Source organism: Scyliorhinus torazame, chromosome 6 (genome assembly GCF_047496885.1).
Source record: "Scyliorhinus torazame isolate Kashiwa2021f chromosome 6, sScyTor2.1, whole genome shotgun sequence".
Taxonomy (NCBI): Eukaryota; Metazoa; Chordata; class Chondrichthyes; order Carcharhiniformes; family Scyliorhinidae; genus Scyliorhinus; species Scyliorhinus torazame.
In genome coordinates this window covers 113,404,611-113,417,920 of record NC_092712.1, presented here as the reverse complement: position 1 = coordinate 113,417,920, position 13,310 = coordinate 113,404,611, and the positions used below count along the sequence as shown (strand labels likewise).

The following is a 13,310-nucleotide window of genomic DNA, read 5'->3' as shown; positions in this document are numbered from 1 at the left end:
AGCTTAAAGGCACCAGTGCCGCCATGTGTGTGTGCTCTGCTCAAGGCAAAAGTGAAACTAAGACTGGATGACTTAAAACATTTCCCTTCCAGTGATTTCACATGTAGAAGTAATGTGCTCACTCAGATCTTGTGATGGTGACCTTGTCTGGAGATTGCTTTAATTGCTCACAGTAATCTGTGGGATGGTTTCAGGTTGCATTTGGGATCTTGTGCTAGATATACTGGGACTATATGGTGGTTGAGGAGCTGGAATGGATCTGATTTGTCCTCAATATGCCTCACCATTGTGCCTTTGTTTTAATGACCTCATAGGATTTTGGTTCTGAACAAAACCTTGTTACATCAGCTGGTTGCCACATACCTTCTGGAGGGTCAGCCTTGGAGACCAGGTGGGCAGACATAAGGCAAAGGTAACATTTTAGGGGTGTGATCCAAATGTGCACAGGGCATCCAAAATGATGTGTCTCCCCTCCCATCCTGCCTTTAAAAAAAAGACCTTCTGACTTCTGCCCGCCTTCCATTGCCCAGCCTTTTATGGCAGTGGAGCTGAATTGAAGTCCTTAATTGGCCAATAATTGGCCACTTAATGGCCTCAATGGGCCTAAGGGCAGGCAGTCTTGTGGCAACATACCCAAATCATAGGGAGCTCGTCGGGGTGAGCAAGAAGGAGGTGGTCCACCCTGCATGTTTTAAGTGCCTCCTCCGCCAAAAGCACACCTGGTGGGGGACTGTAAAATCCAGCCCATGAACCTCATTCTTACTACGCTGTGACTCACCACATTTTAAAGGTTTGAGCCATAAAACAATAACATTTTCAGAATAACTTCTCAACTGGATTTTTTTTCGCCTACATGAATATGGATTTTCCTCTTCAAAGGTAAAGCTAATTAAGATGGCATAAAGTATGACTTTTAACAGTATAATGCTGGATCTTTTCTTGTTTCTATTTTGCAGGATTATCAACACCATTGCTGTAAACTACTTTTATTAATAACAGAACATGAACACACAACTGCAAGGCATCTGCGGCCTTGTTACAACTTACCCTAACATGTGCTATCTGACCCTTGACCCCCCCCCCCCCCCCCCCCAGGTTAGCTGAGCCCATGAAGTACAGAGTGTACCGGATTCTATCTAATATTGGAGTCCACTATCACAATCACCTTGCTATCATGAATTCCACTTCTTTTAAACTGAAAGCATCCAATTAGTTTCTGTTGAACAAACTAGGCTGTGAGATTAGCCTACTCAAGTACACGAAGAGTGAAATTCTCCACCTCGCGATGCTGCAAACATGAACCGGGATCGGGTGGAGAATTGGACATCCAGCCAAAATCGAGGTCCACGCCCAGTACCGATTCAGGGGCCATGCTCCGGTTTTTCACTGGTGCCGATAATGAGGTGTTCGCCCTGTGCCGGCGGTGGTATGCAAAACCGGTATTTGCATGCATTTAAATGTGATTTGCAGGTTAGACGCAGTATGCTCTGCCATTCCGCTATGCTCCCCTTCCCTCAGGCGGCGGTCTCGCGGGAGTGAATTATTACAAGTATTGACAAATGTGTATTGGGCGCCATGACTGCGGAGGGGAACAGGAAGCTAAAAATAAAACTGGTAAACTGTTGAAAACTATCGGGCTAGCTGAGGGGTGGCTGACGGGGACGGGGACGGGGACGGGGGGGACGGGGGGGACGGGGGGGTGGGGGAGGGGTGGGGGGCAGTAGCGGGTAGTGAGTTAGTGTCCCCCCTTGGGATCAGGGTGGCCTGGCTCACACCGCCATTGCTGCAGTCTGTCTTTAATAACGCACCTCTCTGGTGCTACTTACAAACACCTTGGCTGCTCACATTGCTGAGTGTTGCCTGTGTCCTGTAAATGTTCAGAAGACATCTGGTCATCGGGGAGGACACCCAGGTCGCCCTCTGGACACCTTGTACATCAAGGGCCAAGCTCAATCAGGGCAGCACGGTGGCACAGTGGTTAGACCTGCTGGCTCACAGCGCCGGGGACCCGGGTTCAATTCCAACCTTGGGCACTGTCTGTGTGACGTTTGCACATTCTCCTCGTGTCTGCATGGGGTTCCTCCGGGTGCTCTGGTTTCCTCCCACAGGTTAGGTGGATTGACCATGGTAAATTTCCCCTTATTGCCCAAAGATGAGCAGGTTAGATGGGGTTATGGGGATAGGGTGGGGGAGTGGGCCTAGGTAGGGTGTCCTTTCAGAGGGTTGGTACAAACGTGATGGGCCGAATGGCCTCATTCTGCACTGTAGGGATTCTATGAGGAGCCCACTCCTCAGAAGCATTGCTCCATTGCACAGGAAGCTGGGATCAGCAGAGCTCACGCCAACCAGAGGACACTGCATTGCAGCATATGGAACCATGCTTGGTGCCTATCCCACTCAGGATAGAGGCCTCACCAGTGACCCCCACCCCTCTGGATCACCAGCTGTCTCCTCCTGGTAAAACAGCAGCGCTGACTGCCTCTGCCACCATCTCAGGGGGGCAGGCCTGAGTCCAAGGCCCACCCTAGGGAAGAGGGTCCCCCCGCCCCTCTCCTCACTGGTATGGAGCTGTGGGTCCACCTCGGACTCCCAACCTCGGGGGGCTGTTCTTCTCTAAACCATCTTGGTGGCTGCAGTGAGTGTGTGGTAAGTGGAGCGCTTAAAAATATCTCCAGCTGCCAGGTTCTTTGGCGTTAACCCTGGCCCCAGTGGTTGGAACACCCGCTTGGTGGGGAATTGCTCTGCATTCGTACCATCAGAGTGCTGGCCTCTTAGCATGTCCTGAATTTCTCACCGAATAACGCCCCTAATGGGAACGTGGTCCGCACGCAATTCAGTCCCTGCATCCGCAGATAGGCTCCCAAACGGAAGGTTTCACCCGCAGTCTCTTATCTATTCTTTTACACTCTGTTACATTCAGTCAGTTTTGTCTTTTACTCATCGCTGTACCTCTGTGGGGTTTTTTTTCACAATTTTCCCACTGGATGCTCTGAATGGTGACAGAGATGATTTTCAGGCAGGGTGAATTTGACCTCCTCATGTGCGGGAATGAGTTTGATTCAGGTTAAGGGGCACATAGGGTGTATATGACTCAGGCGAGGATGAGTGGCTTCTTCCAAGGAGTGGCAGATGAGTGTGAGAAATGTGAACGAGGACCAGCAAACCACGAGCATATGTTCTGGGGCTGCAAGAAGTTGGAGAGAATTTGGAAGGGGGGGTTTGGAATGCTATCGAAAATAGGCCGGGCCAGACCCCATGGTGGCGATTTTTGGGGTGGCGGAAATTCCGGAGCTGATGGAAGCTACACTTTCTGGTGCAGAACAGGATGGAGTTCCATTTGTTTTCCGTAGGAATTTCTGGTTTCTCCTGTATTGTTGACTGCTTGGAGTCTGCACTATGTAAGATCTTGGTTCTCTTATGATTCCTGTGACAATAACAGTATTGCAGATCTTTTCCTGTCTCTTCCATGCTCTGTTCAGCCAGAGGTCAGGCATCTCGGTCAATGTATTGTTCCTGCTTCTGCTGTCTCAATTTGAGCAGGTTCTGCACATGTTGCTCACTAACTGTGAAAATAGCACTGACTGGGGTCTGCAGTGGAAGCTTAATTCTTAGTCTTTTCCCCATTAGGAGATATTCCTGAATGTCAGGAACAGGAAAGAATATGTTCCATCTGTCTTCGCCGTCTTCAACAGGTGTTATAAGGTCTGTATGGTACGTACCACCATTCCGTTGGATTGCGGATGTTTGAAACTTGATGTAGGGTGCGATTCTCTGACCTCATTGCACCTGGCACTGACCCTGCTATTCCCGGTGAATAGGGGAAGATCCCAAAACGGGTTTCACGCCTGGTGCCAAACCGATTGCGATGCTCCCGACCCGTAGTGCCTGACGTGACCTGGATCACACCCTCCCTTTATATAACTGAGTCTTAAAACTCATTTAAAGACTGTTGAAGGCCGGAGTCTCCTGGCTCCAGGGATTCACCAGCTCTGCCGACGCAGCATGATGTCAGCGCCAATCAGTAGTGGTTTCAAAAAACAGAAACCAAACATGATGGCCGCACTAGGGGACTCGGAGACCATTGAAGCTGCCGGGTGTTTGGGGCCAGGGCAGGGCAGTTCCCTGGCACTGGCCCTGGCAAGCGGACAGTGTCAACCTGCCGTTCCAGGTTGGGATTGCCTGGGTGCCAGGGGCAGTTCAAGGGTGCCATGGGGAACTGCCAAGGGGTGGGTCATGATGGGGGCCATGCCCATGAAAGGGGGGTGAGCTGGAATGAAGGGGTGAATAAAGGGGGAGCCTCAAAGGGGAGGCCTGATGGGGAAAATGACGGTGGGGGCATAAAAGGTGTTGGGGGTATCAAGAGTGGGTATGAAGTGGGGGGGGTGAATGTTGGATATGAAGGGGGATGAAAGCGGTTTGAAGGGTGGGGGGGGGGGGTGAAGAGCAGCCTGAACTGGGTGCATGGGCAGGGAGCTGAAAGGGGGGGGGGCTGAAATGGGGGGACTGAAAGGGAGCGTTGTCATAAATGTGGGGGGCCCTCAGCAAACCCATGGTGGGGTATGCTCACTTGGGAGAGGGGATGATGCCCCAATACCAAGTAGGATGGATAGGGGTGGGACCGGGCTACCCTCGGTGGTTGGTGTGGGTGGCGGGTGCGGGGTGGGTGGAGGCGACGCAACACTTAGTGATAGGAGAGGAGGTTGCTCCTCCAGGGACGAGGGTTAGGGATGTTGCCCATGTCTGCCAGGGGGTCGTAATGTCCATGGGTAGGGGGTGTGTGGGACCTTTAACTTAACTGGGAACTCTTTAAAAAGAGTGTCCCGATTTCTGAGGAGCCTGTCTTGCCGATGTGTTTAGTCCACAGTCCAGAAAAAATTGTAAGGGTGCCATTCAACGGGAAAAAATCTATGCCTAGTTTTGGGAGTGTTTAGTGGGCTGGTTTTCGGCAGCTACAGTGCCAAGAAGCACCCCGCTATTCAATAGCACTTTGCCATCTTCTTTGGCCTGGAAAGTTTCTCTCCGCTGAGACCACACTTGACTCATTTCCTGATGATGAGCTCAGTAGGAAAGGCTCCTCGCAGGTAGGGGCACCAACTTGTCTGACTGCCTGGGTGCCAGACTGGCAGTGCCAAGGGGCCCAGGTTTCAGAGGGAGTGCCAGGGTGCCACCCAGCCCTGTCCCCGACCATCCGGGGGTCTCTAAAGGCCTGGCGACTCAACCGGCTGCCATTACGACCGGTCCACGTTTGTGGAAACCAGTACTTAATGGCGCCCTGGCAAGGTCTCCTCTGCATGGCCGTTAGGTCCCATGCGCCAGGAGAATCCCGCAAATGCATATTTAAAAGAGCCTAATGAAAGACTTACAAAGAAGACAAATGCACATGGGTAACTTGATGTGGTAATACCAGGTATTGCGGCACCTGAGAGGTGGATGACCATTGGTTAGACCCAAGAGTCTACCATTGGCTGATGTACGTAGCTCTGCCCTGAGAGGTGGAGTTTAAACTAGTTCAGCAGGGGCTTGGGAACCTGAATTGTAGCTCCAGTATACAGGAGGTTGAGAGTAGTGAGGTCATGAGTAAGGTTTTAAAGTTGCAGGAGTGTACCGGCAGGCAGGAAGGTGGTTTAAAGTGTGTCTTCTCAATGCCAGAAGCATCCGGAATAAGGTGGGTGAACTGGCGGCATGGGTTGGTACCTGGGACTTCGATGTTGTGGCCATTTTGGAGACATGGATAGAGCAGGGACAGGAATGGTTGTTGCAGGTGCCGGGGTTTAGATATTTCAGTAAGCTCAGGGAAGGTGGTAAAAGAGGGGGAGGGGTGGCTTTGTTAGTCAAGGACAGTATTACGGTGGCAGAAAGGACGTTTGATGAGGACTCGTCGATTGAGGTAGTATGGGCTGAAGTTAGAAACAGGAAAGGAGAGGTCACCCTGTTAGGGGGGTTTTCTATAGGCCTCCGAAAAGTTCCAGAGATGTAGAGGAAAGGATTGCAAAGATGATTCTGGATAGGAGCGAAAGCAACAGGGTAGTTGTTATGGGGGACTTTAACTTTACAAATATTGACTGGAAACGCTATAGTTCGAGTACTTTAGATGGGTCCGTTTTTGTCCAATGTGTGCTGGAGGGTTTCCTGACACAGTATGTAGATAGGGCAACGAGAGGCGAGGCTGTATTGGATTTGGTACTGGGTAATGAACCAGGACAGGTGTTAGATTTGGAGGTAGGTGAGCACTTTGGTGATAGTGACCACAATTCGATTACGTTTACTTTAGTGATGGAAAGGGATAGGTATATACCGCAGGGCAAGAGTTATATCTGGGGGAAAGGCAATTATGATGCGATGAGGCAAGAGTTAGGATGCATCAGATGGAGAGGAAAACTGCAGGGGATGGGCACAATGGAAATGTGGAGCTTGTTCAAGGAACAGCTACTGCGTGTCCTTGATAAGTATGTACCTGTCAGGCAGGGAGGAAGTGGTCGAGCAAGGGAACCGTGGTTTACTAAGGCAGTCGAAACACTTGTCAAGAGGAAGAAGGAGGCTTATGTAAAGATGAGACATGAAGGTTCAGTAAGGGCGCTCGAGAGTTACAAGTTAGCTAGGAAGGACCTAAAGAGAGAGCTAAGAAGAGCCAGGAGGGGACATGAGAATTCTTTAGCAGGTAGGATCAAGGATAACCCTAAAGCTTTCTATAGATATGTTAGGAATAAAAGAATGACTAGGGTAAGAGTAGGGCCAGTCAAGGACAGTAGTGCTTGGAGTCCGAGGAGATAGGAGAGGTGCTAAATGAATATTTTTCATCAGTATTCACACAGGAAAAAGACAATGTTGTCGGGGAGAATACTGAGATTCAGGCTACTAGACTAGAAGGGCTTGAGGTTCATAAGGAGGAGGTGTTAACAATTCTGGAAAGGGTGAAAATAGATAAGTCCCCTGAGCCAGATGGGATTTATCCTAGGATTCTCTGGGAAGCTAGGGAGGAGATTGCTGAGCCTTTGGCTTTGATCTTTAAGTCATCTTTGTCAACAGGAATAGTGGCAGAAGACTGGAGGATAGCAAATGTTGTCCCCGTGTTCAAGAAGGGGAGTAGAGACAACCCCAGTAACTATAGACCAGTGAGCCTTACTTCTGTTGTGGGCAAAATCTTGGAAAGGTTTATAAGAGATAGGGTGTATAATCATCTGGAAAGGAATAATTTGATTAGACATAGTGAACACGGTTTCGTGAAGGGTAGGTCGTGCCTCACAAACCTTATTGAGTTCTTTGAGAAGGTGACCAAACAGGTGGATGAGGGTAAAGCAGTTGATGTGGTGTATATGGATTTCAGTAAAGCGTTTGATAAGGTTCCTCATGGTAGGCTACTGCAGAAAATACGGAAGCATGGGATTCAGGGAGATTTAGCAGTTTGGATCAGAAATTTGGTAGCTGGAAGAAGACAAAGGGTGATGGTTGATGGGAAGTGTTCAGACTGGAGTCCAGTTACTAGTGGTGTACCACAAAGATCTGTTTTGGGGCCACTGCTGTTTGTCATTTTTATAAATGACCTGGAGGAGGGTGTAGAAGGATGGGTGAGTAAATTTGCAGATGACACTAAAGTCAGTGGAGTTGTGGACAGTGCGGAAGGATGTTACAAGTTACAGAGGGACATAGATAAGCTGCAGCGCTGGGCTGAGAGGTGGCAAATGGAGTTTAATGCAGAAAAGTGTGAGGTGATTCATTTTGGAAGGAATAACAGGAAGACAGAGTACTGGGCTAAGGTAAGATTCTTGGCAGTGTGGATGAGCAGAGAGATCTCGGTGTCCATGTACATAGATCCCTGAAAGTTGCCACTCAGGTGGAGAGGGTTGTTAAGAAGGCGTACGGTGTGTTATCTTTTTTTGGTAGAGGGATTGAGTTTCGGAGCCATGAGGTCATGTTGCAGCTGTACAAAACTCTGGTGCGGCCGCATTTTGAGTATTGCGTGCAATTCTGGTCGCCGCATTATAGGAAGGATGTGGAAGCATTGGAAAGGGTGCAGAGGAGATTTACCAGAATGTTGCCTGGTATGGAGAGAAGATGTTATGAGGAAAGGCTGAGGGACTTGAGGCTGTTTTCGTTAGAGAGAAGAAGGTTAAGAGGTGACTTAATTGAGGCATACAAGATGATCAGAGGATTGGATAGGGTGGACAGTGAGAGCCTTTTTCCTCGGATGGTGATGTCAAGCACGAGGGGACATAGCTTTAAATTGAGGGGAGATAGATATAAGACAGATGTCAGAGGTAGGTTCTTTACTCCGAGAGTAGTAAGGGTGTGGAATGCCCTGCCAGCAACGGTAGTGGACTCGCCAATACTAAGGGTATTCAAATGGTCATTGGGTAGACATATGGACGATAAGGGAATAGTGTAGATGGGCTTTTGAGTGGTTTCACAGGTCGGCGCAACATCGAGGGCCGAAGGGCCTGTGCTGCGCTGTAATGTTCTATGTTCTATGTATAAGAACCGGTGCCGTCCCAGCAGCCTTCACTTTCTGTATCGAAGCTGCTGGGGAAGAGTTCTAGCAGATTAAAGCCTTCGGTTATGAATCACTTCGTCTTGAGAGTAATTGATTGCGCATCACTTGATAAGGTTGATTCAAAATAGGCTTAGCTGCAGGAGACAGAGGGTGAATAGTGACTGGAAGCCAGTGTCCAGTGGCATGGCACAGGGATTTGTGCTGGGTCCCCTATTGTTTGTTATTTATATAAACAACATTGATGACTATGTGGGGGGTAGGATCAGTAAGTTTGCGGATGACAAAACAATTGGCTGGATGGTTAGCAGTGAGGTTGAGTGTCTTGGGTTACAGGAAGATCTAGACGGGATGATTAAATGGGCAGAAAAGTGTCAGATTGAATTTAACCCTGAAAAGTGTGAGGTGATACACTTTGGAAGGAGTAATGTGACAAGGAAGTATTCAATGAATGGCCTGACACTGGGAAGTTCCGAGGAACAAAGGGACCTTCGCGTGTTTGTCCATAGATCTCTGAAGGCAGGTTGCTAGGGTGGGGAAAAGGCATACGGGACACTTGCCTTTATCAATCGAGGCATAGATTACAAAAGCAGGGAGGTCATGTTAGAGTTGTATAGAACTTTGGTGAGGCCACAGCTGGAGTATTGTGTGCAATTCTGGTTGCTGCATTATAGGAAGAATGTGATTGCACTGGAGGGGTGTAGAGGAGATTCACCAGGATGTTGCTTGGGATGGAGCATTTAAGTTATAAAGAGAGGTTGGATAGGCTTGGTTATTTTCGCTGGAGCAGAGAAGACTGAGGGGTGACCTGAACGAGGTGTACAAGATAATGAGGGGCATGGACTGGGTGGATGGAGAGCAGCTGTTCCCCTTAGTTGAAGGGTCAGTTACGAGGGGACCTCAAAATCAAGGTCAGGGGTCGGAGGTTTAGGGGGTATTTGAGGAAAAACCTTTTTACCCAGAGGGTGGTGATGGTCTGGATTGCACTGCCTGAGAGAGTGGTAGAGGCGGGTTGCCTCACATCCTTTAAACAGTACCTGGATGAGCACTTGGCACCTCATAACATTCAAGGCCATGGACCAAGTGCTGGCAAATAGGATTAGGTAGGCAGATCAGGTGTTTTTCATGTGTCGGTTGTTGCTAATTCGCACCGGAGACGCCAATAATTATTGCTAGTTTATTTTTCTACTTGGTCTTTTCTGTGGCTCTGTTCCAATTAGGACAATCAGTGAATTTACCTTTCTTTCTATGCTATCTATGTCCGAATGCTTAGAGTCGCCAGGTATCGAATGATACCACCACAAGTTTCAACTGGCTATCGATCAACGAGCCAAACACCAGTTAGTTAGTTCAAGGTCAAGGGTACTTTATTTACACACAATTAGTCATGCAACATAAACACTACTAGTTAACTACACCTATCAGCTAAGACAACCTGTACTTAACTTTGGGCACCCGGCTTACGTCAGGAAACAGTGGCCGCTGTTCAATTCTGGATCTCTCGGGTTCGAAGGAATAACTGCTGCTCAGCTGGGCTCATCCATCTGGTAATAGGCGTTGAACGTGGACTCGCTCCTGGTGTTGCTGCGATTGCCGATGGTGGTGACCGGGGTACCAAGGCCAAAAGAGAGCGAACATATGGCAAACTCTTCTTCTTATACTCAGGGGGTTTTCGCGCTCTTTTGGGCAGTCCTCCAATTTGTGCCTTACTAATTGGATGATCCCTGATCACTCTGTTCGATTCCTTAGCCAATAAGTGGGCGGGGATCTGGACGGCTGGGCGTGTCCCAAGCGGTCACTGACCCGTTGTTTGCGTTTCCCTTGAACAGGGAGTGGCGTCTGGGAACTGTCCCGGTTGCTTGAGTACCAGTCCTTTGTTTTGTGGAAGATGGGCCATCAAATGCTAATCGGCCTGATTAACATGCTAATAGGACAGAGTTTCAATACTGTCTGGACTTTTGCGACCAATATGCATTTCAGGCTCTGAGCCTGCCTGATTCTTGGCTTGTCCATTTTACCCGCCAGTCTTTGCGAGTTCCCCTGCACCTAGTTGGAAGTGGCCATCCCAGATGGCTACACGGTGCAGACCCAATGGGCCGAAGGGCATCGTCTGTGCTGTATTATTCTGTGATTCTGTGATAATGGATCATTAAAATTGCAGATCTGGATTACGCCCAGTGAGGGCGAGATACAGATCACGACGCATTGCGAGATTTAACGAAAACCCACGAGGCATTTTGAGAGTTGCAAATCTTGCAAGATTCAACAACCTCTTCACATTATCAAATCAGGCACAATGAGGCAGCTAAATCGCATCCTAAGTGGTTGATGTTTATAAAAATTGCGGTTAGAGCACTGCAACGTTACTCATCCGTGAAGGAAGATAATGAAGTAAGGCTGTTGTATATATGGGTAAGCCACCAATCGCAGCATAGTAAAGGAAATTGATGGATGGTTTGCAGTTTAAGGATCTGAGGCGTTTAAGCACAGCTGACTGGTTTCTCTTTCCAGGAATTGACACATGGTGCTTCCTCTGCCTGAGCCTGCAAGTGTATTGCCCAGGTGAGTGTTACAACAGTAATTTGTTTCACTGCCTCTGTCTGGACTGCTCTCTAACTTCCAGACAGGGGTCTCTTTTCTGGGGGTCTCTTTATTTCTCTCTAAATGTCGGCAAGACCAAGGAACAGATCATCGACTTCAGGAAGCGTAGCATGACACATCCCCCCATCTATATTAAAGGCTCCGAAGTGGAGATGGTCAATAGCTTTAAGTTCCTGGGGATCACCATCACCAACAGTCTGTCCTGGTCCACTCACGTTGATTTAACAGTCAAGGAAGCCCAACAACGTCTCTACTTCCTACGGAAGCTAAAGAAATTCGGCATGTCTGCATCGACTCTCACAAACTTCTACAGATGTGCCATAGAGAGCATCCTATTCAGCTGCATCACAGCCTGGTATGGCAACTGCTCGGCCCAAGAGTGAAAGAAACTGCAGAGTGTGGTGAACTCAGCCCAACGCATCACACAAACTTGCCACCCTCCCTTTGACTCTGTCTACACCTCCCGCTGCCTCAGGAAGGCAGACAAGATTGTCAGAGACCCCTTCTACTCAGGTGCTGGATTCTCCACTGCTTCGAGAACCCCACTACTGGTGGTGAGCGGCGGAGAATCCAGCCCAGTGCCTGAGAATTGTGGATCGTTGTCTGAGCTGAATACTTCAGGTATGCATGGTGAGAAAAAATTGATTTCAAATGATTTGTTACAGTGATGCTCTTACTATCCTCTCTCAGCAGCACAGACTCAAAAAACATTGAGTAATAATCTACTGCTAGTAGGTCCTCATTGTTATGTTCTGTGATATAACCGTTGTAATGATGTACACAGAACATCTAGTTGTTTAACTAGAAAGATGATTTATTAACAAACACGTGGAAAGACAATTAAAAACTACAATACAGACGATGGCTATTGAATGAATTTGGTGAATTCTCCTGTAGCTACTCTAAGTGCGACTGTCTTCTTGTACGACTTACTACCAACTGCCGGGTGTCTTGAGTCACGTGATAGGTCCTTATCGCCACCAGCTGGTTGGAGGTAGCATTGCTAACTATATACAGAACTGTGCACAGGCATATCATCACATCCCCCTTCCTCCAGAACTGTTAATATTTGTATTCAAATATAACTGTCTTACAAAACATGATCTGCATTATCAATTTACACAAGTTATAGATACAAATGCAACATGCTTCACACAACATGGTATGGGCGGCACGGTAGCACAGTGGTTAGCACAGTTGCTTCACAGCTCATGGGTCCCAGGTTCGATTCCCGGCTTGGGTCATTGTCTGTGCGGAGTCTGCACGTTCTCCCTGTATCTGTGTGGGTTTCCTCCGGGTTCTCCGGTTTCCTCCCACAGTCCAAAGACGTGCAGGTTAGGTGGATTGGCCATGATAAATTGTCCTTAGTGTCCAAAAAGGTTAGATGGGATTACTGGTTTACAAGGATAGGGTGGGAATGTGGGCTTACATAGGGTGATCTTTCCATGGGTCTGTGCGGACTTAATGGGCCGAATGGCCTCCTTCTGCACTGTAAATCCTATGATTCTATGAAGATGATATGCCTGATGACCGTTTCCCTGGTGGACAGCTTATTGGACATTCACGACGACATCGTCCCCGTTGATCTTCTGAACTTTTATCGGCTGCTCGATGCCGCTTTAACATCCGGAAGGCCGGTTTTCTGGCAGGTCTTTTTGGTATTACCAGCTTGTTTGACCTTTTGACGCAATGTGTCCTGATGACTGGTTTTCTCTGCGTGACCAGCTTGTTCAATTTTCTAATGCAATGTTTCTTGCTGCATGATTTGTGCTTCCTTTCCTGTATGCCACATTACCGATGCCTTCTTCTTCAGTACTGCCGAGCGACCCACGGTATCCTCCACTCTCATTTTCTTTCCCTTCCTTCTCATGGGAGGGATCCTCTGACTGCGCCTCTTTTTATTTTTTGCTTTGGTGGCACCTGTTATGCCACTGGACTGAGCCATGGGACTGGTTGCTTGCGGTACTTCTACCATCATAGCTGATTTCAGCACCTTAGCTGGACCGATGAGTTTTGGTTGATCCATGGTTGTGTCCACACGCTGAGTTGCATGCCCATCACCTGGGAATGTCCAGTGTCAGCATACTTTTGGATGATTGTGTGGTTGCAGTCACGCCTGCAACTTCAGGAGCAGTCTGCAAAGCCTCGCACTCGTGTCTGGGCTGGATCAACATCCCCAACTTTAGGTGCTGCTCCTTCATTTTGTATTTGAGCCCCAATTGGT

The 13,310-nt window shown here is 48.5% G+C and overlaps 1 long non-coding RNA gene across 1 annotated transcript; it reads left to right on the top strand.

The window, feature by feature from the left end:
- Positions 1-334: 334 nt before the first annotated feature.
- LOC140425731 (uncharacterized) lies at positions 335-11,862 on the top strand. Its single transcript, XR_011947956.1, has 3 exons — positions 335-412; positions 3,628-3,711; positions 10,997-11,862. It is a non-coding gene; the product is annotated as an uncharacterized lncRNA (long non-coding RNA).
- The last annotated feature ends 1,448 nt before the right edge of the window (positions 11,863-13,310 follow it).